The sequence below is a fragment of the Triticum dicoccoides genome, chromosome 5A, assembly GCF_002162155.2.
Source record: "Triticum dicoccoides isolate Atlit2015 ecotype Zavitan chromosome 5A, WEW_v2.0, whole genome shotgun sequence".
Classification (NCBI taxonomy): domain Eukaryota; kingdom Viridiplantae; phylum Streptophyta; class Magnoliopsida; order Poales; family Poaceae; genus Triticum; species Triticum dicoccoides.
Window position 1 is genome coordinate 529,980,416 of NC_041388.1, and position 27,000 is coordinate 530,007,415.

Consider the following 27,000-nt stretch of genomic DNA (forward strand, 5'->3'; position numbering starts at 1 on the left):
TATCTTGAATCTTTTGGATCTGAACATTCAAGCCACAATAAAGAAAAAAAATTACATTGAGAAATATGTTAGAAAGCATTCCACATCAAAAATTCTTCTTTTATCATTTACCTACTCGAGGACGAGCAGGAATTAAGCTTGGGGATGCTTGATACGTCTCCAACGTATCTATAATTTTTGATTGCTCCATGCTATTATATTATCTATTTTGGATGTTAATGGGCTTTATTTTACACTTCTATATCATTTTTGGGACTAACCTATTAACCGGAGGCCCAGTCCAAATTGTTGTTTTTTTGCCTATTTCAGTGTTTCGCAGAAAAGGAATATCAAACAGAGTCCAAACGGAATGAAACCTTCGGGAACGTGATTTTCTCAACAAACGTGATCCAGGAGACTTGGAGTGGGAGTCAAGAAACAATCGAGGAGGCCACGAGGCAGGGGGCGTGCCTACCCCCCTGGGCGCACCCTCCACCCTCGTGGGCAGGGGCGGATCCAACGTAGGGTCGTGTAGGGGCGGCTGCCCCGGGTAAATTTTGGGAACCAGTGTAGCCCTTTATTGCTTTGGCCAATCCTGGCCACCATGGGAGACGAGAGGAGCTTCCTTTTGTAGGTTCTTTATATACGCATGAGAAAACCCTTCGAGTAGGAAGACAAGAAGAGAAGCAAATGCTACGGGCCGATGAGTAAGGACCAATATAACATGAGATGACCCATTCTTTTTTTATACGCAGCCCACTCCATTTTCTGTAAGCAGCCTTGGACATTCCCAATTTCCTATCGACCGAAACAGATCTCCATCGCTGAAGCGCGGCGGCGCTTTCAACCCGGCGTCCGATGGAGAAAGGGGGTCCACTTGTTCTTCGTGCATCTGTACAATAGGCACAATCGCCAAGCCCATGACCCGGCGTCTCCAAACTGCAAGCCAGTAGTCAACTAAGGCAGCAAAGAGCAGGTCCTTTTGCTCTCCCCTAATCTTCCGTTCTATCATTTTTTAAATTTGTTGTCGCATAGACCTAATTCTTAAAAGTTGAATATTGATATTAACTACAAATTCGATGTTAAGATTCAGCCAAGAGGAGTCCAAGTTAGAAATTATACGATTGTTTGTACTCCTTACGTCCCAAAATAAGTGTAATGGTTTAGTTCAAATTTGTTCGGAGGAAATAGTATATAATTTTTGCCTTGTTCTTTAGAATGAGACTATATTGAACAATTCATTGTGTTGACCGTCTTGCCTAAATGCAGACTATTGGCCAATTAATGTTGTTGATTGTCTTATTTGATTGTATCATGGCCTTGTTTTTAATTTGTTTCCTTTAAAAGTCCGCCCCAGGTAACTTCAAATCCTGGATCCGCCACCTCGTTGATCCATCGACATACTTCTTCCTCCTATATATATCCACGTACCCCCCAAACATCAAGGAGCACCACAAAAACCTAATTCCACCGCCGCAACCTTCTGTACCTGAGAGATCCCATCTTGGGGCCTTTTCAGGAGCTCCGCCGGAGGGGGCATTGATCACGGAGGGCCTCTACATCAACTCCATGGCCTCTCCGGTGATGTGTGAGTAGTTTACTTCAGACCTAAGGGTCCATAGTTATTAACTAGATGGCTTCTTCTCTCTCTTTGGATCTCAATACAAAGTTCTCCTCAATCTTCTTGGAGATCTATTCAATGTAATCTTCTTTTGCGGTGTGTTTGTCGAGATCCGATGAATTGTGGGTTTATGATCAAGTTTATCTATGAACAATATTTGAATCTCCTCTGAATTCTTTTATGTATGATTGGTTTATCTTTGCAAGTCTCATAGAATTATCAGTTTGGTTTGGCCTACTAGATTGATCTTTCTTGCAATGGGAGAAGTGCTTAGCTTTGGGTTCAATCTTGCGGTGTCCTTTCCTAGTGACAGCAGGGGCAGCAAGGCACTATTGTATTGTTGCCTGATAACCCACAAGTATAGGGGATCGCAATAGTTTTCAAGGGTAGAGTATTCAACCCAAATTTATTGATTCTACACAAGGGGAGCCAAAGAATATTCTCAAGTATTAGCAGCTGAGTTGTCAATTCAACCACACTTGGAAACTTAATATCTGCAGCAAAGTAATGTGATAGTAGTGGTAACGGTAGAAAAAGGTAACAATAGTAAAAGTAATGTTTTTGGTATTTTGTAGTGATGATAGCAATAGCAACGGAAAAGTAAATAAGCGGAGAACAATATATGGAAAGCTCGTAGGCAATGGATCGGTGATGGAGAATTATGCCGGATGCGGTTCATAATGTAACAGTCATAACCTAGGGTGACACAGAACTAGCTCCAGTTCATTGATACAATGTAGGCATGTATTCCGAATATAGTCATACGTGCTTATGGAAAAGAACTTGCATGACATCTTTTGTCCTACCCTCCCATGACAGCGGGGTCCTTACGGAAACTAAGGGATATTAAGGTCTCTTTTAATAGAGAACCAGAACAAAGCATTAACACATAGTGAATACATGAACTCCTCAAATTACGGTCATCACCGGTAAGTATCCCGATTATTGTCACTTTGGGGTTAACGGATCATAACACATAATAGGTGACTATAGACTTGCAAGATAGGATCGAGAAAACTCATATATTGGTGAAAACATAATAGGTTCAGATCTGAAATCATGGCACTCGGGCCCTAGTGATAAGCATTAAGCATAGCAAAGTCATAGCAACATCAATCTCAGAACATAGTGGACACTAGGGATCAAACCCTAACAAAACTAACTCGATTACATGATAGATCCCATCCAACCCATCACCGTCCAGCAAGCCTATGATGGAATTACTCACGCACGGCGGTGAGCATCATGAAATTGGTGATGGAGGATGGTTGATGATGACGATGGCGACGGATTCCCCTCTCTGGAGCCCCGGACGGACTCCAGATCAGCCCTCCCGAGAGGTTTTAGGGCTTGGCGGCGGCTCCGTATCGTAAAACGCGATGATTTCTTCTCTCTGATTTTTTCTCATCGAAACTCAATATATGGAGGTGGAGTTGGACTCGGAGAGGCAACAGGGGGCCCACGAGGTAGGGGGCGCGCCCCCCACCCTCGTGACAAGGTGGTGGCCCCCCTAGCCTTCATCTTTGGTAGGTATATTTCTTATTTTCTGAAAAGTGTCTCCGTGAAGTTTCAGGTCACCCCGAGAACGTTTGCTCTGGCACATAAATAACACCATGGTAATTCTGCTGAAAAGAGCGTCAGCCCGGGTTAGTTCCATTCAAATCATGCAAGTTAGAGTCCGAAACGAGGGCAAAAGTGTTTGGAAAAGTAGATACGTTGGAGACGTATCAACTCCCCCAAGCTTAAATCTTTGCTTGTCCTCAAGCAATTCAGTTGACAAACTGAAAGTGATAAAGAAAAACTTTTACAAACTCTGTTTGCTCTTGTTGTTGTAAATATGTAAATCCAGCATTCAAGTTTTCAGTAAAGATTATAACTCACCACATTTGCAATAACGCATAGGTCTCAAGTTTACTCATATCAATAGCATAATCAACTAGCGAGGCATAATAATAAGTCTCAGATGACAACACTTTCTCAAAACAATCATAATATGATATAACAAGGTGATATCTCGCTAGCCCTTTCTGAGACAGCAAAACATAAATACAGAGCACCTTTAAAGACCAAGGACTGACTAGACATTGTAATTCATGGTAAAAGAGATCTAGTCAAGTCATACTCAATGTAAACTAACAGTAATGAATGCAAATGACAACGATGCTCTCCAACTGGTGCTTTTTAATAAGAGGATGATGACTCAGCATAAAAGTAAATAGATAGGCCCTTCGTAGAGGGAAGCAGGGATTTGTAGAGGTGCCAGAGCTCGATTTTGAAACAGAGGTGAATAATATTTTGAGCGGTATACTTTCATTGTCAACATAACAACCAAGAGGTGGCGATATCTTCGATGCTACACACATTATAGGCGGTTCCCAAACAGAATGGTAAAGTTTATACTCCCCCGTCCACCACAAGCATCAATCCATGGCTTGCTCGAAACAACGAGTGCCTCCAACTAACAAGAGTCCCAGGGGGAGTTTTGTTTGCAATTATTTTGATTTAGTTTGCATAAAGAATGGGACTGGGCATCCCGGTGACCAGCAATTTATCTCGTGAGTGAGGAGCGGAGTCCACTCCTCTTGAGAATAACCCGCCTAACATGGAAAATACAGACAACCCTAGTTGATACATGAGCTATTCGAGCATACAAAACAGGATATTTATTTGAAGGTTTAGAGTTTGGCACATACAAATTTACTTGGAACGGCAGGTAGTTATCGTATATAGGTAGGTATAGTGGACTCATGTGGAATAACTTTGGGGTTTAAGGAGTTTGGATGCACAAGCAGTATTCCCGCTTAGTACAAGTGAAGGCTAGCAAAAGACTGGGAAGCGACCATCTAGAGAGCGACAACAGTCATGAACATGCATTGAAATTAATCAACACTGAATGCAACCATGAGTAGGATATAATCCACCATGAACATAAATATCGTGAAGGCTATGTTGATTTTGTTTCAACTACATGCGTGAACATGTGCCAAGTCAAGTCACTTAAATCATTCAGAGGAGGATACCACCCTATCATACCACATCATAACCATTCTAATAGCATGTTGGCATGCAAGGTAAACCATTATGACTCATACCTAATCAAGCATGGCACAATAAACTATGATCTCTAGTTGTCATTGCAAACATGTTTATTCATAATAGGCTAAATCAGGAACAATGAACTAATCATATTTACAAAAACAAAAGAGGTTGAGTTCATACCAGCTTTTCTCATCTCAGCCAGTCCATCATATATCATCATAATTGCCTTTCACTTGCACGGCCGAACAGTGTGAATAATAATAATAGTGCACGTGCATTGGACTAAGCTGGAATCTACAAGCATTCAATAAACAGGAGAAGACAAGGCAATATGGGCTCTTTTGTCAGATAAACCATAATGCATATAAGAGCCACTTCAACAATTTAATCATGGTCTTCTCCTATCGACCCCCAAAGAAAAGAAATAAAACTATTTACATGGGAAAGCTCCCAACAAGCAAAAGAAGAACAGAAAGTATTTCTTGGTTTTCTTTTTAATTACTACTACAAGCATGGAAATTAAACTGATTAACAACTACAACTAATTTTTTAGTGTTTCTTAAGGTTTATTAAACACACAAGATGAAAACATAAAAAATGAAAATAAACTAGCATGGATGATACAATGAAAAAGTATGAGCACCGACATCTAGCAATGAGTGTGTGAGCATAAATGTAATGTCGGTGAGAAATACGTACTCCCCCAAGCTTAGGCTTTTGGCATAAGTTGGTCTATGGCCACAGCTGGCCTAGCAGATATCCATAATAATAGTTGGGGTTGTACTGTGGTGCAGACGAGGAAGACTCCGATTGCCACTGGCTGACAATCATCTCTGGATCCCACTGATAATTAGATTGTCGCGAAGGATCAAATTGTGGTTCCGGCTCTGGCTCCTCGGCTGGTGCAGGGTTCCGGTAGGCGTGAATAGCCGTCAACGGAACAAGGTACGTGCCTATAGTCAAATCAAACAAAGAAGGAGCGGGCAAGGCAATAGTCTCAGGATGATGTTTATTAAAGAACAATTGATATTTAAGCTCTTCTTCCCTATTCTTAACAAAAAATCATGTGCTACCATACTTTTATAATCTAAATAAACACGAGGCATCATCTTTTCTTCCTTCTCATAATGCCTAATAGGTATGTTAAAATGTGCAGCTAGGTGTGTAGCATAGATGCCTCCAAAGATGGGGTCCTTGGTACGGTTCAGACTTAACCGTTTGGCAATAATGCCGCCCATACTAAAAGAGTTACCACCGTATAAACCATGGTGCAAAATAATAATATCAGGGATACTCAGGTTTCCACAGTTTCCGCAACCAATTAAGCAACGACTAGCAAATAATGCAAAATAACGTAAAACAGGAAAGTGAATGCTAGTGATTCGTGCATCGGAAACCTTCCTGTTTCCCCTACAGCGATAGTGTCAATAAATCCCTCCACATCATCATGATGTGGTTCTTCTGTATTGCCCTCAAAAGGGACTAAACAAATCCGACAGAAATCATAAAGTGACATCTCCTTATGCTCATCATATAAATGAAACTCCATCGTAGGTGGTGAGTTCCTAGAATGAAAATGAAAGTTTTGCACAAAGGTATTTGTGAGCAAGAGATACTGATCGCATTGGTCATGGAGGAAAGCGGTAAGGCCTGCAGTTTGAGCCAACTCATGAAAATCTTCATAAATCCCGGCTGCTCTTAAGAAATCCTCGGAAGGCCATTCACACGCCCGGACCTCCATGGTGCGAGGCAGATTATACTTAGGCTGCGGTGCCTTTTCCTTCCAGCTTTGGCTGCCCCTCAAAAGTCTCCTCATCATTTTCTGAAGAATTCTGAAATTTTTAGTAACTTTAGAATAAAAGTAAACCAAACTCAATAATATTGATAGTAACTACTCCTACAAGTGCCTAGGGCCTATATCATGCATCAAAAATACTTTTGACCATATAAATTTGACATGCAAGCTCAAGAACAGGGTCATCTAAGCAGAAAAAATTTACAATGAATAAAGCACTAGAACAAAAAATAATTGGGCCAATGGCGGAGTCACATACCAAGGAACAATCTCCCAAGCAGTTTTGTGAGAGGTGCTTTGAGCAAGGAGATCAAAAATGGCAGCAAAACGAGCTTGGACTCGGGTTTGAGCTGGTTATTCGTGTTTGGGGGAGGAAGATGAAGTGTATGGGTGAAGGAATAAGTGGAGGAGGGCCACCGTGGGCCCACGAGGTAGGGGGCGCGCCCTAGGGGGGTGGGCGCGCCCTCCACCCTCGTGGGCAGGTGGTTGGCCCCCCTGGTGTGTTCTCAGTTCCATAAATCCTCAAATATTCTAGAAAACATCATATTTAATTTTCAGGGCATTTGGAGAACTTTTATTTTTGAGGTATTTTTATATTGCACGGATAATCAGATAACAGACAGAAAAATATTTATTTTTATTTTATTTAATATAAATAACAGAAAGTAAGAGTGGGGTACAGAAGGTTGTGCCTTCTAGTTTCATCCATCTCATTGTCATCAAAAGGAATCCACTAACAAGGTTGATCAAGTCTTGTTAACGAACTCATTCCGAATAACATGGAACCGGAGAAATTTCGAATAACACTATGTTACCTCAACGGGGATATGCACATCCCCAATAATAAGAATATCATATTTCTTCTTGACAGTAGGAAGAGGAAATTTAAAACCTCCAAATATAATCGATGGCATTTTTCCAATAGAGTTGATACTATGAACTTGAGGTTGTTTCCTCGGAAAGTGTACCATATGCTCATTACCATTAACATGAAAAGTGACATTGCCTTTAGTGCAATCAATAACAGCCCCTGCAGTATTCAAAAAGGGTCTTCCAAGAATAATAGACATACTATCGTCATCGGGAATATCAAGAATAACAAAGTCCGTTAAAATAGTAACATTTGCAACTACAACAGGCACATCCTCACAAATACCGATAGGTATAGCAGTTGATTTATCAGCCATTTGCAAAGATATTTCAGTAGGTGTCAACTTACTCAAATCAAGTATATGATATAAAGAGAGAGGCATAACACTAACACCGGCTCCAAGATCACATAAAGCAGTTTTAACATAGTTTCTTTTAATAGAGCATGGTATAGTGGGTACTCCTGGATCTCCAAGTTTCTTTGGTATTCCACCCTTAAAAGTGTAATTAGCAAGCATGGTGGAAATTTCAGCTTCCGGTATCTTTCTTTTATTTGTAATAATATCTTTCATGTACTTAGGATAAGGATTGGTTTTAAGCATATCAGTTAATCGCATACGCAAAAAGATAGGTCTAATCATTTCAGCAAAGCGCTCAAAATCCTCATCATCCTTTTTCTTGGATGGTTTGGGAGGAAAAGGCATGGGTTTCTGAACCCAAGGCTCTCTTTCTTTACCGTGTTCCCTAGCAACAAAATCTTTTTTATCATAGCGTTGATTCTTTGATTGTGGGTTATCAAGATCAACAACAGGTTCAATTTCTATGTCATTATCATTACTAGGTTGAGCATCATGATGAACATTATTATTAGCATTATCACTAGTTTCAGGTTCATTACCAGGTTGTGTTTCAGCATCAGAAATAGAAATATCATTTGGATTCTCAGGTGTTTCAACAATAGGATCACTAGAAGCATGCAAAGTCCTATCATTTTTTACTTTTCTTCTTTTTAGAAGAACTAGGTACATCTAAATTATTTCTCTGAGAATCTTGCTCAATTCTCTTAGGATGGCCTTCATGATACAAAGGTTCCTGACTCATTCTACCAGTTCTAGTAGCCACTCTAGCAGCATTATCATTATTCTTATTATTCAATTCATTGAGCTAATCATTTTGAGCTTTAAGTACTTGTTCTACTTGAGTGGTAACCATAGAAGCATGTTTACTAATAAGTTTAAGTTCACCTGTAACATTAGCCATATAATCACCCAAGTGTCCAAGCATATTCGAATTGTATTTTAATTGTCTACCAAAATAAGCATTAAAGTCTTCTTGCTTAGCCATAAATTTATCAAACTCATCTAAGCATGGGCTAGCAACTTTAGTAAATGGGATTACAGCTTTACCATATCTGTAGAGAGAATTTACCTTTACTACCTATGTCGGGTTATCAAGACCATGAGTCTCTTCAATAGGTAAAGGATTTGGATTATATGTTTCTTCAGCAGGCGGTAAATTAAGACCATATATTTCTTCAATAGGAGGTAAATTCTTAACATCTTCAGCTTTAATACCCTTTTCTTTCATAGATTTCTTTGCCTCTTGCATATCTTCAGGACTGAGAAATAGAATACCCCTCTTCTTCGGAGTTGGTTTAGGAATAGGCTCAGGAATTGGCTCCGGAGGTGTCCAATTATTTTCATTTATGAACATATTATTCAATAGAATTTCAACTTCATCCGGTGTTCTTTCCCTGAAAACAGAACCAGCACAACTATCCAGGTAATCTCTGGAGGCATCGGTTAGTCCATTATAAAAGATATCAAGTATTTCATTTTTCTTAAGAGGATGATCAGGCAAAGCATTAAGTAATTGGAGAAGCCTCCCCCAAGCTTGTGGGAGACTCTCTTCTTCAATTTCCAAAAAATTATATATATCCCTTAAAGCAGTTTGTTTCTTATGAGCAGGGAAATATTTAGCAGAGAAGTAATAAATCATATCCTGGGGACAACGCACACAACCAGGATCAAGAGAATTAAACCATATCTTAGCATCACCCTTTAATGAGAACGGAAATATTTTAAGGATATAAAAGTAGTGAGTTCTCTCATCTTTAGTGAATAGGGTGGCTATATCATTCAGTTTAGTAAGATGTGCCACAATAGTTTCAGATTCATAACCATGAAAAGGATCAGATTCAACCAAAGTAATTATATCAGGATGAACAGAGAATTCATAATTCTTATCAGTAACAAAGATAGGTGAAGTAGCAAAAGCAGGGTCAGGTTTCATTCTAGCATTTAGAGATTGCTTACTCCATTTAGCTAATAATTTTTTAAGTTCAGTTCTATTTCTGCAGGCTAGAATGGCTAAAGAAGCATCTTGATCAAAAACATAACCCTTAGGAATAGCAAGTGGTTCTTCATCATCACTTTCATCAGTATCATCAGATTCAATATTTTCAATTTCTCTAGCCCTAGCAAGTTGTTCATCAAGAAAAGCACTAAGTGGCATAGTAGTATCAGGCATAGAGGTAGCTTCACCATAAGTATCATGCATAGCAGAAGTGGCATCATCGATAACATGCGACATATCAGAACGAATAGCAGAAGCAGGTGTACGTGTCGCAAGCTTACTCAAAACAGAAGGTGAATCAAGTGCAGAGCTAGATGGCAGTTCCTTACCTTCCCTCATAGTTGAGGAATAGATCTTGGTTTTTGGATCTCTCAAATTCTTCATAATGATAAGGAAATATATATATCCCAAGTGACTCAAAGAATAGAGCTATGCTCCCCGGCAACAGCGCCAGAAAATAGTCTTGATAACCCACAAGTATAGGGGATCGCAACATTTTTCGAGGGTAGAGTATTCAACCCAAATTTATTGATTCGACACAAGGGGAGCCAAAGAATATTCTCAAGTATTAGCAGCTGAGTTGTCAATTCAACCACACCTGGAAACTTAATATCTGCAGCAAAGTGTTTAGTAGCAAAGTAATATGATAGTAGTGTTAACGGTAGCAAAAGGTAACAATAGTAAAAGTAATGTTTTTGGTATTTTGTAGTGATGATAGCAATACAACGGAAAAGTAAATAAGCGGAGAACAATATATGGGAAGCTCGTAGGCAATGGATCGGTGATGGAGAATTATGCCGGATGCGGGTCATCATGTAACAGTCATAACCTAGGGTGACACAGAACTAGCTCCAGTTCATTGATATAATGTAGGCATGTATTCCGAATATAGTCATATGTGCTTATGGAAAAGAATTTGCATGACATCTTTTGTCCTACCCTCCCGTGGCAGCGGGGTCCTTACGGAAACTAAGGGATATTAAGGTCTCCTCTTAATAGAGAACCGGAACAAAGCATTAACACATAGTGAATACATGAACTCCTCAAACTATGGTCATCACCGGTAAGTATCCCGATTATTGTCACTTCGGGGTTAACGGATCATAACACATAATAGGTGACTATAGACTTGCAAGATAGGATCAAGAAAACTCATATATTGGTGTAAACATAATAGGTTCAGATCTGAAATCATGGCACTCGGGCCCTAGTGACAAGCATTAAGCATAGCAAAGTCATAGCAACATCAATCTCAGAACATAGTGGACACTAGGGATCAAACCCTAACAAAACTAACTCGATTACATGATAGATCCCATCCAACCCATCACCGTCCAGCAAGCCTACGATGGAATTACTCACGCACGGCGGTGAGCATCATGAAATTGGTGATGGAGGATGGTTGATGATGACGATGGCGACAGATTCCCCTCTCCGGAGCCCCGGACGGACTCCAGATCAGCCCTCCCAAGAGGTTTTAGGGCTTGGCGGCGGCTCCGTATCGTAAAACGCGATGATTTCTTCTCTCTGATTTTTTCTCATCGAAACTCAATATATGGAGGTGGAGTTGGACTCGGAGACGCAACAGGGGGCCCACGAGGTAGGGGGGCGCGCCCCCACCCTCCTGGCAAGGTGGTGGCCCCCTGGCCTTCATCTTTGGCAGGTATTTTTCTTATTTTCTGAAAAGTGTCTCCGTGAAGTTTCAGGTCATTCCGAGAACGTTTGCTCCTGCACATAAATAACACCATGGCAATTCTGCTGAAAACAGCGTTAGTCCGGGTTAGTTCCATTCAAATCATGCAAGTTAGAGTCCAAAACAAGGGCAAAAGTGTTTGGAAAAGTAGATACGTTGGAGACGTATCATTGCCATCGAGGATAAAAAGATGGGGTTTATATCATATTGCATGAGTTTATCCCTCTACATCATATCATCTTACTTAAAGCATTACTCTGCTCTTATGAACTTAATACTCTAGATGCATGCTGGATAGCGGTCGATGTGTGGAGTAATTGTAGTAGATGCAGAATCGTTTCGGTCTACTTGTCGCGGACGTGATGCCTATATACATGATCATACCTAGATATTCTCATAACTATGCTCAATTCTATCAATTGCTCGACAGTAATTCATTGACCCACCATAATACTTATGCTCTTGAGAGAAGCCACTAGTGAAACCTATGGCCCCCGGGTCTATCTTCCATCATATTAATCTTCCAACACTTAGTTAGTTCTATTGCCGTTTATTTTACTTTGCATCTTTATTTCTGTTTATCATAAAAATACCAAAAATATTATCTTATCATATCTATCAGATCTCACTCTCATAAGTGACTGTGGAGGGATTGACAACCCCTTTATCGCGTTGGTTTTGATGTTCTTATTTGTTTGTGTAGGTGCGTGGGACTCGAGCGTGATCTCCTACTGGATTAATACCTTGGTTCTCAAAAACTGAGGGAAATACTTACGCTACTTCACTGCATCACCCTTTCCTCTTCAAGGGAAAACCAACGCAGTGCTCAAGAGGTAGCACGCCCCCACCCTCATGGGCCCCTCGCAGCTCCACCGACGTACTTCTTCTTCCTATATATACCCATATACCCCGAAAACATCCAGGAGCACCACGAAACCCTATTTCCACCGCTGCAACCTTTTGTACCCGTGAGATCCCATCTTGGGGCCTTTTCTGGCACTCTGCCGGAGGGGGAATCGATCACGGAGGGCTTCTACATCAACACCATAGCCTCTCTGATGATGTGTGAGTAGTTTACCACAGACCTTCGGGTCCATAGTTATTAGCTAGATGGCTTCTTCTCTCTCTTTGGATCTCAATACAAAGTTCTCCTCGATTTTCTTGGAGATCTATTCGATGTAATTCTTTTTGCGGTGTGTTTGTCAAGATCCGATGAATTGTGGGTTTATGATCATGATTATCTATGAACAATATTTGATTCTTCTCTGAAATCTTTTATGCATGATTTAAATATCTTTGCAAGTCTCTTCGAATTATCAGTTTGGTTTAACCTACTAGATTGATCGTTCTTGCAATGGGAGAAGTGCTTAGCTTTGGGTTCAATCTTGCGGTGTCCTTTCCCAGTGACAGCAGGGGCAGCAAGGCACATATTGTATTGTTGCCATCAAGGATAAAAAGATGGGGTTTATACCATATTGCTTGAGTTTATCCCTCTACATCATGTCATCTTGCCTAATGTGTTACTCTATTCTTATGAACTTAATACTCTAGATGCATGCTGGATAGCAGTCGATGTGTGGAGTAATAGTAGTAGATGCAGAATCATTTTGGTCTACTTGTCGCGAACGTGATGCCTATATACATGATCATGCCTAGATATTCTCATAAGTATTCGCTTTTCTATCAATTGCTCGACAGTAATTTGTTCACCCACCGTAGAATTTTCTATCTTGAGAGAAGCCACTAGTGAAACCTATGCCCCCCGGGTCTATCTTCCATCATATTATTTTCATATCAACTTGCTATTTCTATTGCTGTTTATTTTGCAATCTTTATTTTCCAATTTATATCATAAAAATACCAAAAATATTTATCTTATTATCCCTATCAGATCTCACATTCGTAAGTGACCGTGAAGGGATTGACAACCCCTTTATCCCGTTGGTTGCGAGGTTCTTGTTTGTTTGTGCAGGTACTAGGTGACTTGTGTGTTACCTCCTACTGGATTGATACCTTGGTTCTCAAAAACTAAGGGAAATACTTACGCTACTGTGATGCATCACCCTTTCCTCTTCAAGGGAAAACCAATGCATGCTCAAGAGATAGCAAGAAGGATTTCTGGCGCCGTTGCCGGGGAGATCTACGCCAAGTCAAGACATACCAATTACCCATCACAAACTCTTATCCCTCGCATTACATTATTTTCCATTCGCCTCTCGTTTTCCCCTCCCCCACTTCTACAACGATTTTAGAAAACCTTTGGCTTTTCTTCGCCTTCTTCCCCTATGTATTTTTGTTTGTGTTTCTATGTGCCTTCTATTTGCTTGCATCTTTGCTTGCTAAAAATCTATTGATATGGATCCACTTAAAGTGTTCTACTTGGATCATCTTCGATCCTTATGCGCTCATGCTGAAACCCCAACTAGCCTAGTTGATGGGAAATCTTTAGATGAGCTTGCTCATTTTGTGCGTCACCGTTTGTCTGAAAAAGGGAGTCTCTTATGGGATCAAATAAACAGATTGCTGTGTTATGCTTGGAATCTTTGTGAAATTTATGATTTTACTTGTTTCTCTAAGAACCCTAAAAAACATCTCCCCTACCTATGTGAGTTTAATGATAATGAAATCTTATCTTCTTATGCAAAGGGTGTTTATAGTTACTACGATATCGAACAAATTGAAGAATTTGTTGCTTTTAAGGGTGCTTATGAAGTTGCCTCTTTGATTCAAAAGTATGATATTACTCTCTATGAATCTGAAAATCTTGACATACTTAAATATTGTTATGAAAACTATGCTCATAATGTCTATGTCAAAGAATTTATTGAAAGAATGCCGCTGCTTTGGAAGAAAATAATGATATCCATGAATCTATAGATAATTATGATTCCAATGATTTGATTGAAATATCCCTTGATGAACATGATGCTTTCTATTCTTTTGGCCATGATGCCAATATTTATGAAGATGAATTCGCTATAGTTCCATATGTTAAACATGAGATCGTTGCTATTGCACCCATACTTGATAGTTCCTTCAATGAAAAGCATGATTGCAATCATGTTATTATAAATTCTATTAACTTCAATTGTGCTAATAATATGCAAAACCCTAAGCTTGGGGATGCTAGTTTTTCTATATCTACTATTTGTTGCAATGATCATGATTGGGGTGATTCTTCTTTTGATCTTGCAAATTTATTTAAGCCCCATGATGAATACAAGATTGATAATAGTGTTTGCAATATTATTGAAAGCGGGTTTGGAAGAGTGTCAACTTTAGATCCCACATATTTGGAGGATGTTCAATCTTATGAAATTTTTGATAAAAGTGGGTTTGGAGAGGTCATGACTTTAGTTAATGTTAATCCCACTATTTTGGAAGAGTGTCAACTTTGCATGCATGTGGATCGTGTTGAAAATAGTTTATGTGATAGCTATTTTGTTAAGTTTGCTTATGACCCCACATGTAATTATTATGAGATAGGAAAATATGATTGTAGAAATTTTCATGTTACTAAATTACCTCTCGTTATGTTGAGATTGCTATTGTTTCTTTCTGCTTCCTTGCATATGCTAGTTTTTGGCTTGCTATGATAATTTGTTTGCCTATAAGATGCCTATGCATAGGAAGTATGTTAGACTTAGATGTGTTTGTCACGTGTTTTATGATTCTCTCTTTTGTGCTTCAATTCTTCTCTTTCATGTGAGCATCATTGAAATTATCAATGCCTAGCTAGGGGCGTTAAACGTTAGCGCTTGTTGGGAGGCAACCCAATTTTATTTTTGTTTCTTGCTTTTTGTTCCTGTTTAGTAATAAATAATTCATATAGCTTCTGTTTAGATGTGGTTTTATGCTTTTAATTAGTGTTTGTGCCAAGTAGAACCTTTGGGAAGACTTGGGGGAAGTCTTTGCGATCTTCTTGTAAAAACAGAAACTTTAGCGCTCACGAGATTTGCTGCCATTTTTACTAGGGAGTGAAATTAGGTTGATTCCTTTTTCATATGATTAATAGACAAATTCCTCACGTCCACCAATTTATTTCAGAATTTTTGGGGTTACAGAAGTATTCGAAACCTACAGATTACTACAGACTATTCTGTTTTTGACAGATTCTGTTTTTCATGTGTTGTTTGCTTATTTTGATGAATCTATGGCTAGTGTCGGGGGGTATGAACCATATATAAGTTGGAATACAGTAGGTTTAACACCAATATAAATAAAGAATGAGTTCATTACAGTACCTTGAAGTGGTGGTTTGTTTTCTTATACTAACGGAGCTCATGAGATTTTCTGTTGAAGTTTTGTGTTGTGAAGTTTTCAAGTTTTGGGTAAAGATTTGATGTATTTTGGAATAAGGAGTGGCAAGATACTAAGCTTGGGGATGCCCAAGGAAGCCCAAGGTAAAATTCGAGGACAACCAAAAGCCTAAGCTTGGGGATGCCCTGGAAGGCATCCCCTCTTTCGTCTTCGTCTATCGGTAACTTTACTTGAGGCTATGAGCATAATTGGTTTGCTGCCAAAAATTGGCATGCCAATGTTTGGCATTGTGCCAAATATTGGCACCTACTTGGTTGGCTACGAGTTATTTTTCCTCTCTCACATAAAGTTTCCAATAGTTGGCAAGTCTCGGTATTGCCAATAGTTGGCAGTGCCAACATTTGGCAAGCCAAATATTGGTAGCAAACCAATTATGCTCTATATTTTTATTCACCACATGATATGTGTTTTGCTTGGAGCATCTTGTATGATTTGAGTCTTTGATTTTTAGTTTACCACAATCATCATTTCTGTACACACCTTTTGGGAGAGACACACATGAATCAGAATTTATTAGAATACTCTATGTGCTTCACTTATATCTTTTGAGCTAGAAAATTTTGTTCTAATGCTTCACTTATATCTTTTTAGAGGACGGTGGTGGTTTTATTTTATAGAAATTATTGATCACTCATGCTTCACTTATATTATTTTGAGAGTCTTATAAAACAACATGGTAATTTTCTTTGGCTATAAAATTAGTCCTAATATGATAGGCATCCAAGATGGGTATAATAAAAACTATCATAAAAAGTGCATTGAATACTATGAGAAGTTTGATACTTGATGATTGTTTTGAGATATGAAGATGGTGATATTAGAGTCATGCTAGTTGAGTAGTTGTGAATTTGAGAAATACTTGTGTTAAAGTTTGTGATTCCGTAGCATGCACGTATTGTGAACCGTTATGTGATGAAGGCGGAGCATGATTAATTTATTGATTGTCTTCCTTACGAGTGGCGGTCGGGGACGAGCGATGGTCTTTTCCTAGAAATCTATCCCCCTAGGAGCATGCACGTAGTACTTTGTTTCGATAACTAATAGATTTTTGCAATAAGTATGTCAGTTCTTTATGACTAATGTTGAGTCCATGGATTATACGCACTCTCACCCTTCCACCATTGCTAGCCTCTCTAGCACCGCGCAACTTTCGCCGGTACCATAAACCCACCAATTACCTTCCTCAAAACAGACACCATACCTACCTATTATGGCATTTCCATAGCCATTCCGAGATATATTGACATGCAACTTACCACCATTCCATTTATTATGACACACTTCATCATTGACATATTGCTTTGCATGATCATGTAGTTGCCATCGTATTTGTGGCAAAGCCACATTCATAATTCTTTCATACATGTCACTCTTGATTCATTGCACATCCCGGTACACCGCCGGAGGCATTCACATAGAGTCATATTTTGTTCTAGTATCGATTTGTAATTTTTGAGTTGTAAGTAAATAAAAGTGTGACAATCATCATTATTAGAGCATTGTCCCAAGTGAGGAAAGGATGATGGAGACTATGATCCCTCCACAAGTCGGGATGAGACTCCGGACAAAAAAAAGAAAAAAAAGAGAAAGGCCATAAAAAAGAAGGCCCAAAAAATGAGAGAAAAGGAGAGAATGGACAATGCTACTATCTTTTTACCACACTTATGCTTCAAAGTAGCACCATGATCTTCATGATAGAGAGTCTCCTATGTTGTCACATTCATATACTAGTGGGAATTTTACATTATAGAACTTGACTTGTATATTCCAATGATGGGCTTCCTCAAAATGCCTAGGTCTCCGTGAGCAAGCAAGTTGGATGCACACCCACTTAGTTTATTTTTGAGCTTTCATACACTTATAGCTCTAGTGCATCCGTTGCATGGCAATGCATACTCACTCACATTGATATCTATTGATGGGCATCTCCATAGCCCGTTGATACGCCTAGTTGATGTGAGACTATCTTCTCCTTTTGTCTTCTCCACAACCACCATTCTATTCCACCTATAGTCACTACAAAAAAGACACATCCGTGACATTTTGGCCCGAACGAATTTTTTCTGTCATACTTATGACACTTCTATGACGATAATTTTGACAAAACCTGGTATCATCATAGATGTGGTGGGCTCCTACTTCTGTGACAAAAAATCATGACATAAAATGGGCTTTTCGTCCTGGGCAGGCCGGAGACGCAGCTGCATGACATTCTTTGGGCCGTCCATGATGGAAAAACCATGGTAGAAGCGAGGGTGAGGAAAATATCGGGGTGTTCCCGGTTATGGTGGGTGGTCGGGGCCGAGCGATACACGTTTCTCTCGTACACGCACGTGCGTGGGTGCGAGGCATTGGGCTCTAACTGAACCCGAGCGAGGCGTTTGCCTACAGAACCCGAGCGATTGCACTGCAGGCTACGCGTTACTGAACCCGAGCGATCGATCGATGGCTGTTAACTAAACCCGATCGAGCGATTCCTTCGCTACTGCTGCTAACTAAAGCCGATCGATGCCGCCTCTGGATGAATAGTGAGCGTTGCTGGGGGGTTTGTATGAACATTCCCGGTGGGGGTGGATGAACATGACCCCGTGGTGTTGCCTCTGGATGAATAGGACCCCAATCGATCGAGCCGGTTGGGGCTGGATGAACAGGACCCCGTGGAGAGCTGGATGAACAGGACCACCCCGTGGAGGGCTGGATGAACAGTAGTGGGTGGAGGGCTGGATGAACAGTAGCTCGTGGAGGGGTGGTTGAACAGGAGCCCATGGAGAGGGCTGGTTGAATAGTAGCCGGTGGAGTAGCGCGTGGTGGAGGCTGGATGAACAGGAGCCCGTGGAGGCTGGAGGGGGTCGACGGTGGAGATGAACAGTATCCTATGGAGTCCTGTTTTGCGGTACACCACACCCCTCCCGATGAACAGGACCCCCGTTTTGATCGTAGCGCTCCAACACAAGTCCGTTTCCTCCGCTTTGTGGTACGCCACACCCCTCCCGATGAACAGGACCCCCTGTTTCAACCGTAGGAGGTCCATTTCCTCCGTTTTGCGGTACGCCAGACCCCTCCCGATGAACAGGATCTCGTTTCGACCGTGGCCGGTCGAACACAAGGTCGTTTCCTCCATTCTGCGGTACGCCAGGCCTCGTTTCCATCGGCTGTTCCGTCCAAGCCGGTTGGCTCCCACGCGTTCCGTTGCCTCCCGATGAACACGATGCATTCCGTTGCCTCCCCATGAACACGATGATGCCGCAGCTTCTCCGTCCCGACCCACCCATGTACATGAGCCCTGGCCGTACGTATGCGCGAGTAGCCATTCGAGACCCCGCCCGTATGTACGTACGTGGCCATATTTTCTTTCTTGCACACTAGCCGTTGTACGCACGCGTACATGCTATGTGTGCACCTCTACATCGACCAGTATGTATGTACACGTTCGCGACCAGAATGACAACGCTACGTACGCTTCGACCAGGTGGGTCCCGACTGTTAGAGACTTCCTTGCGTGCGAAGATGTAGCTGGTGGGTCCCGGCAGTCAGGGGGCGAATCGTCTTTTTTTTGCACGGACGCACTTCCTTTGCTCACGAAGATGTAGCTGGTAGGTCCCAGCAGTCAGGGGGGAAAAGTTTTTTTCACAAAATACGGTTGCATGTCCGATGGGTCCCTGCTGTCAGGTGGAGGAATCATTATTTTCTGCGTAATAAGGAGGCACTTCCTTGCTGCGGCCGTGGACCCAGGTGTCAACCTCTCCACGTATAGTCCACATTCGATGGAAGCCGTTTCTTGACCATGTTGACCACGCCGCACCGAGAGCACCAGGGTAGTGGACGACAGCGAGGCCTAGGAAGGGGATGACGCAGAGCCGGGGAAGATGCGACAGTGGATGCCCACGTGTAGAGGAGTATGAGGGTCCACTGGTTCGCTGCGGTGTGAGGCTGCCGTCGCCACAGAATAACAGGGGGTGTGGGTGAGTAGAGGGATGGCCTGGCCAGCGGTGGAAGTAGTAGGGGGCGGTGAGGCCTCCGCGACATCGTAGCCGGCCACGGGAGGCAGGAGCACGAGGCACGACCGGCGCTAGTTTGAGCGGCTGGAGCAAGAAGACCAGAGGTTGAAGAAGCACTACGGCCGTTGGATGGACATCGTACCGTCACTAGAGCTAGAATCATGCATATTGACTAAGTTGACAAAGCCCTCCATCCCTGTCAACTTAGTAGGCCCACAAGTCAGCCTCCCACTATACTGGGTCCTAGCTAGCAGGGGGAGTATTCATTTTTTTGTGCGTAATAAGGAGGCACTTCCTTGCGTGCGAAGATATAGCTGGTGGGTCTGAGCTGTCAGCGACAGCAACATTTTTTCGCGAAATACAGAGGCCCTTTTGGTGGGTCCCGGATGTCAGGTGGAAGAATCATTATTTTGCGCATAGTATGGAGGCATTTCCTTGCGTCGGCCATGGACCCAGCTGTCAGCCTCTCCACGTACAGTCCACTTCAGATGCATGTCGGTCGCTGACCACATTGACCAGGCCACGCCGTGAGCACTAGGGCGGCCGACGACGGCGAGGCCTAGGAAGGGAACGACACAGAGCCAGGGAAGACTCGGTAGTTGTTTCCTATGCGGAGGGGAGTATAACTCTACGAGGGTTTACTGGTTCGTCTGCCGTCGCCGAAGAATAACAGCAGGTGTGGGTGAGTAGAGGGATGGCTAGGCCAGCGATGGGAGTACGGTGGGGCGGTGAGGCCTATGCGGCAGCACAGCCGGTCGCGAGGAGGAGGGAGCAGGCAGTCCCGCCGGCGCTTGTTTGAGCGGCTGGAGCAGGAAGATCAGAGATTGAAAAAGCACGACGGCCGTTGGATGGACATCCAATAGTCACTGCTTGTGCATCAATCTTTTTTTAGGAAAGCCTCAAATCTTTGGAAAACAGCATACATCTCATCTGCCATTATTTCTAATAATTTACAGCCCATTTTCTAATTCTTAAGGTTTTTTGGAGCCCATATTCTTTTTGTTAGCATTACAGCCCATATTGTGGCCACGGTTAAAAAATTATACAATTTTTTGTATATTTTGGTGCGGTCCGAACTGTTTTTAATCCTGAAATTTCGAGTCACATTCAAACTGATTTTAAAAATAAATGTATATCAATATAAAATCCAACAAATTATCCACGCATAAAAATCAATGCAATTTAAAATATCGAAATGAAAAATAAATAAATTTGAAACTAATTGCCGGTTTGATGTGTTTTAAAAATGTACAACACATTTCTCATTACTGATAGGACATTTTCTCGGCCAGCCGAATGAAGCTCTCCTTGTTTTGAAAGATTTGCAGCCCAACAGGCCTGACAAAGCGACTTGGAAAATCACAAAAAACTGGGCTAGCCATTTCTAGAAAGAAAAAAACTGCTGGGCTGGTCTGTCGTAAACATAAAAGAGAAGGTTGTCTAGAAAGGCCAGAGTGCCGCACACAGCCTAGTTGACACCCTGCTACCGTCTCAAAAACAAATTAGATAAAATGCCACTCCAATTATGGCGATTCATAAAAATGCCACTGCAATTTCCAAACTTTGAAAAATGCCACTGCAATTTTTGCAAACTTTGGAAAACGCCACTGCAATTTGCAAACTTTGAAAAACGCCACTCCAGACTTTGAAAAATGCCACTGGAAATGACATGAAATGGCATTTTTCAAAGTTTGGAAATTGCAGTGGCATTTCTCGGAAACACCAGATTTGGAGTGGCATTTATCAAATTAACCCAATACAAAAATAATTGGGCGAGCTGCTGGGTCCCTGGTGTTAGCCGCTCGTTGTGCAATTCTCTCGTTTATTGACTATGTTGACAATGGCATGGAACCCAGATGTCAGGAATCCATTAGGAGGAGCCATTTTTTTATTGGCTTGAAATAAGGAGGCACTTGCTTGCGTACTGCCATGATCTTGGCGGGTCCCTGCTGTCATCCTCTCCACGTACAATCATCTCCTGATTGTGTACGCGTCAACTTGGTAGGCCTACAAGTCAGCCTCTAAACCCGTGGAGGACAAATACAACCCATTTAAAAAAATAACAGCCCATTCCATACGTTCAAATGGAAAGTTCAACATTCAGAGCAAAGTAACAGGTCTGATCCACATATAGAGTACTGAACTTCCACGTTGACAACCATCATAGCCAAGTTAACTATCTTCTCCCACTAATACTCTAGTAGCGTACAAGTACTAACTTACTCTTAGCTAACTAGATGATGCCGGACGCCATCTGCAGTACACGCTAAACGCTGGCACCGGCGTCCTCCGCCTTGCCTCGGACTTGCCATAGGTGCGATAGGGCGCGTTGCTCGCGCGCGTTGGACCTTTCCATGCCGGCGTGGTCCGCCGAAGCTTCGACTTCTAAGCGGGAAGCCCACTTGATGAGCTGGTAGTAAAAATCGGCATCGCGAACGCGTGCGTGCCCGACAGCCTCCAGGGCTATTTGCCGGGCGCCGGCCTCCACATAGTCGGCCAGTTGCGGGCGCTCTACTCGTGACTCAGAGCGTCGGTGCGCTGCTGCTCCATGTCCCGCTGGCGGTGCAAATTGGCAATACGCTGCTCCTCCGCCAGGTGGTCGCGCTCCAACAACTCCTCATAGTCTGCATTTCCATCTAAAGACCGATAGAATGCCTCCTCCCTCCGTCTGCCTTCCGGTGAAAAACTAAACACTAGTTTCGGCGGTGACCGCCTCCGGTGTCGCCTATCACGGATGGGCGGGGGCTTGGCGGACGTGGCGAGAGCGAGGATAAGTGGCAAGCGACGTCGGGCGGGTGGGGGCTTATGAGGATAGGGCAAGTTGGGTGATGGTGCCACCGGAGAAGCCTGAGAAACAGTAATTATAGGCAGAAGGTAGGCAAACTAGCGTGTTGCGGGAAACACGACGGTCATCGCGGTCATCAGAATTCAATGCATAAGCAGGCATGGCTGAGCGCGCCAGCTTGGCGTGGAAAACTAGGAAAACTGAAATTATGACTGTGCCATCCTGTCCTGTCAGTGGTGCGTCCCATCACCGCTGGGTCACACGCCGGCATGATGGTCAAACGAGTGCACTCGAATCATCCAGATGTGGTTCTCCCTCCTTGTCAAAAATGATTCCACCACTCATCATCTACCTTGGTTGGTTAGATTTTTGAATTAAGCCCTGCAAACCAGAAAGGAGGTAGTACGTGCGTGATCCGCTATTTATTCGTGTAGGATCGAGTAGGTCGTTTTTTGAACTGAGCCCTGCAAACTGGAAAGGAGGTAGTACGTGCGTGATCCGCTATTTATCTGTGTAGGATCGAGTAGGTCAGATGATGTACGTGTACGATTGCATTAGATGATGAACGTTCGCTGGGAGATAAGGCATTTGTGAACATTTCTGCTGGCAGTTTCTTCAGATTCGCATGACATTTTCTTCAGAGCAGCTTGTCAGTTTCTTTAGAGGTAGGCATTTTTATTCAAAAAACTACCACTTTGGATCTTGCGTCGGAACTAAGACTGCCAGGAGCGAATTAGTAGGCTAGCTAGTGATCGATCAGTAACTTGTAAACACTGAGCGAACAGAAATAAGGAACTGTTAGTAACTTGTAAACACTGAGAACACAGAAATAAGGATCATGCTGTACACAACAGTAAGAGCCGATCCGTTCAAAATGTTCACACGAGACACACATGCCTGGCATTGTAATATGTTCACATTAGTAGCCCAAATTCAAAACCAACTTGTATGACTCCCATACATAAGATCAACATGTTAATGCATCTCAATGATTCACGGATCATATATAAATATGTAGCTCCAAAAGCAAAGATCTAGAAAAAACATATGTTCTTCCTACTAACATGGATGCTTCTCTTGGCCAACATTCAGTACAGACTGAAAGACAAATTTGTTTGTGAAGTCTACAATTCCTCTTGCAAACGTAAGTGGTTTCACCAATAGCTGGAACCATGAGCATGAACCACACATGATGGAGGAACATCTACTGCAATATGATTTGGTCTTCTCTCGATCACACGGCGAGACTATTTTTGGAATACAAACTTTAACTTAGGCAAAATGATGCCCCTTGTATAATAACACCAAAGCAATGAAGCACCTAGTGCTGGCCAATAAATAGTACAGTACTACTTTTCTGCAATCCATGAAGTGACTATCCAATCTTTCTGTGTCGATTTTCAAATGGCACTGCATGCAGTGACTATACTATTCTCTTGTGCAGTTCAACCAAAATTGCGGTCACTTTGTGTGTTTGCCAAATAGCAATAGGCAGACATCTCTGTCTGCACAAATATCAAGCAGCTAGTAAACATATACCCCACCTTGTATTTTCGGTTTAAACATGTCTCTTCCGCTTAGCATCTGTCATGTTTTGCACTGGACAATTTGATACAGTCATGTTTTGCCCTGGACAATTTCATACTGAACTAATTTACTAGTTCAGAGCAGAAATATAGCACCTATTCTTCATCAGACCAAGGATATCCATGTTCACAGTGATGGAAGAGGTGAAATCGATACAACCGAAATTGAGCATCCAATCATTGAATCATGTCCTGCACCTCCAATGTAGGTCCACCCTGCCAATAAATTCACATGCAAACCACTAGTATTACTATCTAATGACAGTACAAAAAGAGTAGCAAGATAGTAGCAAACCATGTACCTTCGTAATGAACATCTCATAGTGCCACCAATTGGATATAAAGGTTTGGAAGAAAACATGCTCCTAATGTTGAACCGGTTGGACTTTTTGTGCAGTTCCACTAAAATCAAGCATCCCTGTTTGCATGGATATTGAAAGTGTGATTACTATAAAAGTGGCACTAGTTGAAGCATAGACTCAAAAATATAAGCATTCCAATTTCTTAATGGGAAAAGGTAGTAGGACTGTTTCTAACCACCTGTTTGAAGGAATAAATAAGGCAACAATGGCTGATGTCATAAAGGCATATATAGTTATTTCTGAAAGAATGATCGATTCCTGACCTTTCCTCTTCCTTTAAGCATGTTTTGTGCAGTTCAACTAAAATAAAATTCCATCACCGCCTTGACAATTCAGTGACACTGTACAAAAGGAAATGACTTAACATTACATCATGATGTTAGGTATGTAGTCGACAGGCATTAGAGACAAACATACAGACCTCCCCCAACAACATAATGAACATTAATTTTAACAAAGGTGTGAGTAGCTTTACCAGGATAATTTGAGTGAACTCTACACCCTCTGTTCCTTAATATAAGACGTTTTCGCAGTTTAATTTGAAGTACCCAAACGTCTAGTATTTAGAAAAACATGTAGTAGTTTTCTTGAGCACATATCTGGGAAATCTTGCCACACTTTATATATGTCCACACGCTAATGCAACACCATTCGAATAGTACAAATATACACTAATCCAGTGGCAAGTGCAACAATAGAGTAGTTATTTTATTACAGGGTACATTACAATGGTTTTACTGAACAGATTTCCATAAGCTCTAGCACTGGAAGATTTCTATAAGAATTAACAATACAAAATGTAAAGCTAACAAGTTTCAACATTGGTATACTAGTTGTGCAAGAGCATTAAACCAAATACAAAAGTCTAAAGGTAACTAGCATTATTAACTAATGACAGTACTAAAAAATTGCAAACCATGTACCTTCAACGTAAATATCATTTCGAACTCGAGTGGACATGAAAAATTGCTATCCCAATCTTGATAATCGATCAAACATAAAAACTTGATCGAATGTATCAATACAATAGCCAAAGGAGGAGGTGCCCACTCTTGACCATTCCTCTTGTCTTCATAATTTTTTGTGCAGTTTCACCAAAATAAAATGACATCAGCGCCTTGGCATTTAGGTGACACTGTACAAAAAAATTGACTTATCTCATGAAAGTGAGGTATGTAATCTATAAGCATTAACAGTGCAAAAATCTAAAGGTAGTAACAAGTTTCATCATTGGTATACTGGCTGTGCAACAACATTAGAATGCCTTAGCTGAAAAATCTTTAATACATCCACAATCAACAGCTAACCCTAAAATAATCTAGAGACAATAAATGACATTGCTTAAATTTATCGGTGGCATTAGACTGAGTGTGGCATTAGTTAAATGTGGCATCACTTTAGCAGTAGCATTGGTTGACTTTACCGTTGGCGTTATACTAACAGCAAAAAAGTGGCAATAAGAGCATGGGAGACCCATTCAGACAGTGGGAGCACCAGTACGATGTACCTCCACGGATGCATAGAGTGGTGAGGGAGGTATGGTTGCCCAGAGCAACAAATATCCAGGCAGCATGTGTGGATTACGTCCCATTTTTGTTCTCTTTAGCCACCTTTTTCCTATGTGAGGACAATAAACCAATCAACCTGGTCATTCTCTATTGTGTTGTCATGCCTTTCTACCCCTCTACAACCAAGAGACACGAGACTCGTTCCTTAGGTACTGATTTTCCCCTTTTCAACCTAGATGCGGGTTCGATGCCTACTCTCTTGGACAGTATAGTCTCCCTTCCTTTCCTTATTCAACCCAGACATGGATTAGTCTACATGAAGTAGGGTTTCCTTTAATAGTGCAAATTAATGTTTTCGGCTGCGTGACCAGCAGAGCAGAGGGTAGGAAATTGGGAAGATGGTGGAGTGGAAAAAGATCCACATGCAGCGACGTGGCAGATGGGGCAATAGAACAAGGGTATGGTTCGAAAAGAGGTAGCATACCTGAGGGTCGGCGGGAAGTGGCTTCACTCGTTGTTGTCGTCCTCCGCATGCACTACGGCAGCGAGCTTGGGGACGGAGGCCATCCCGCGCGGGCGCTAGGTCTGAGAGGATGGCCTTGTTGTCAGTGCCTGACCTTGCTCGCCAACGACGAGTGCGTCAACGCTGCACGTCTTTTTCTTCCCCGGCGAATCTATGACCACCGGTGAGGAGGGAGAGAGAGGCTATCTTTTTTAGATCTGGAGAGAGGGTGATAGTGTGAGAAGCAAGTGGGCAGCCCTTAGCAAGAAAGCTCTGAAGCTCCAGCCTATATATCTTTTTTATACTACTAGTAGTAGAGGTGGAGTAGTGGTAGAGTAGTTTATATTTTCTATGCAAACAATACCAGTTAGTCGTGCTTCAAAACTGAACGGCACGCCATTAAAAAATAAAGGTCGATAACTAATGCGGCACCTCGGGCCAACGTGGCCAGATCGCATTTTGCACGAGAAATTGCACACCATGTTTCGTTGACATGTGCTCCCATTCCAACATGTCACTGAGACGACGGCGAGTCCTTTTGTAAAATTTCCGAAAGGACGTGTAGGCCGGGGTGCCTCTTCGTGTAC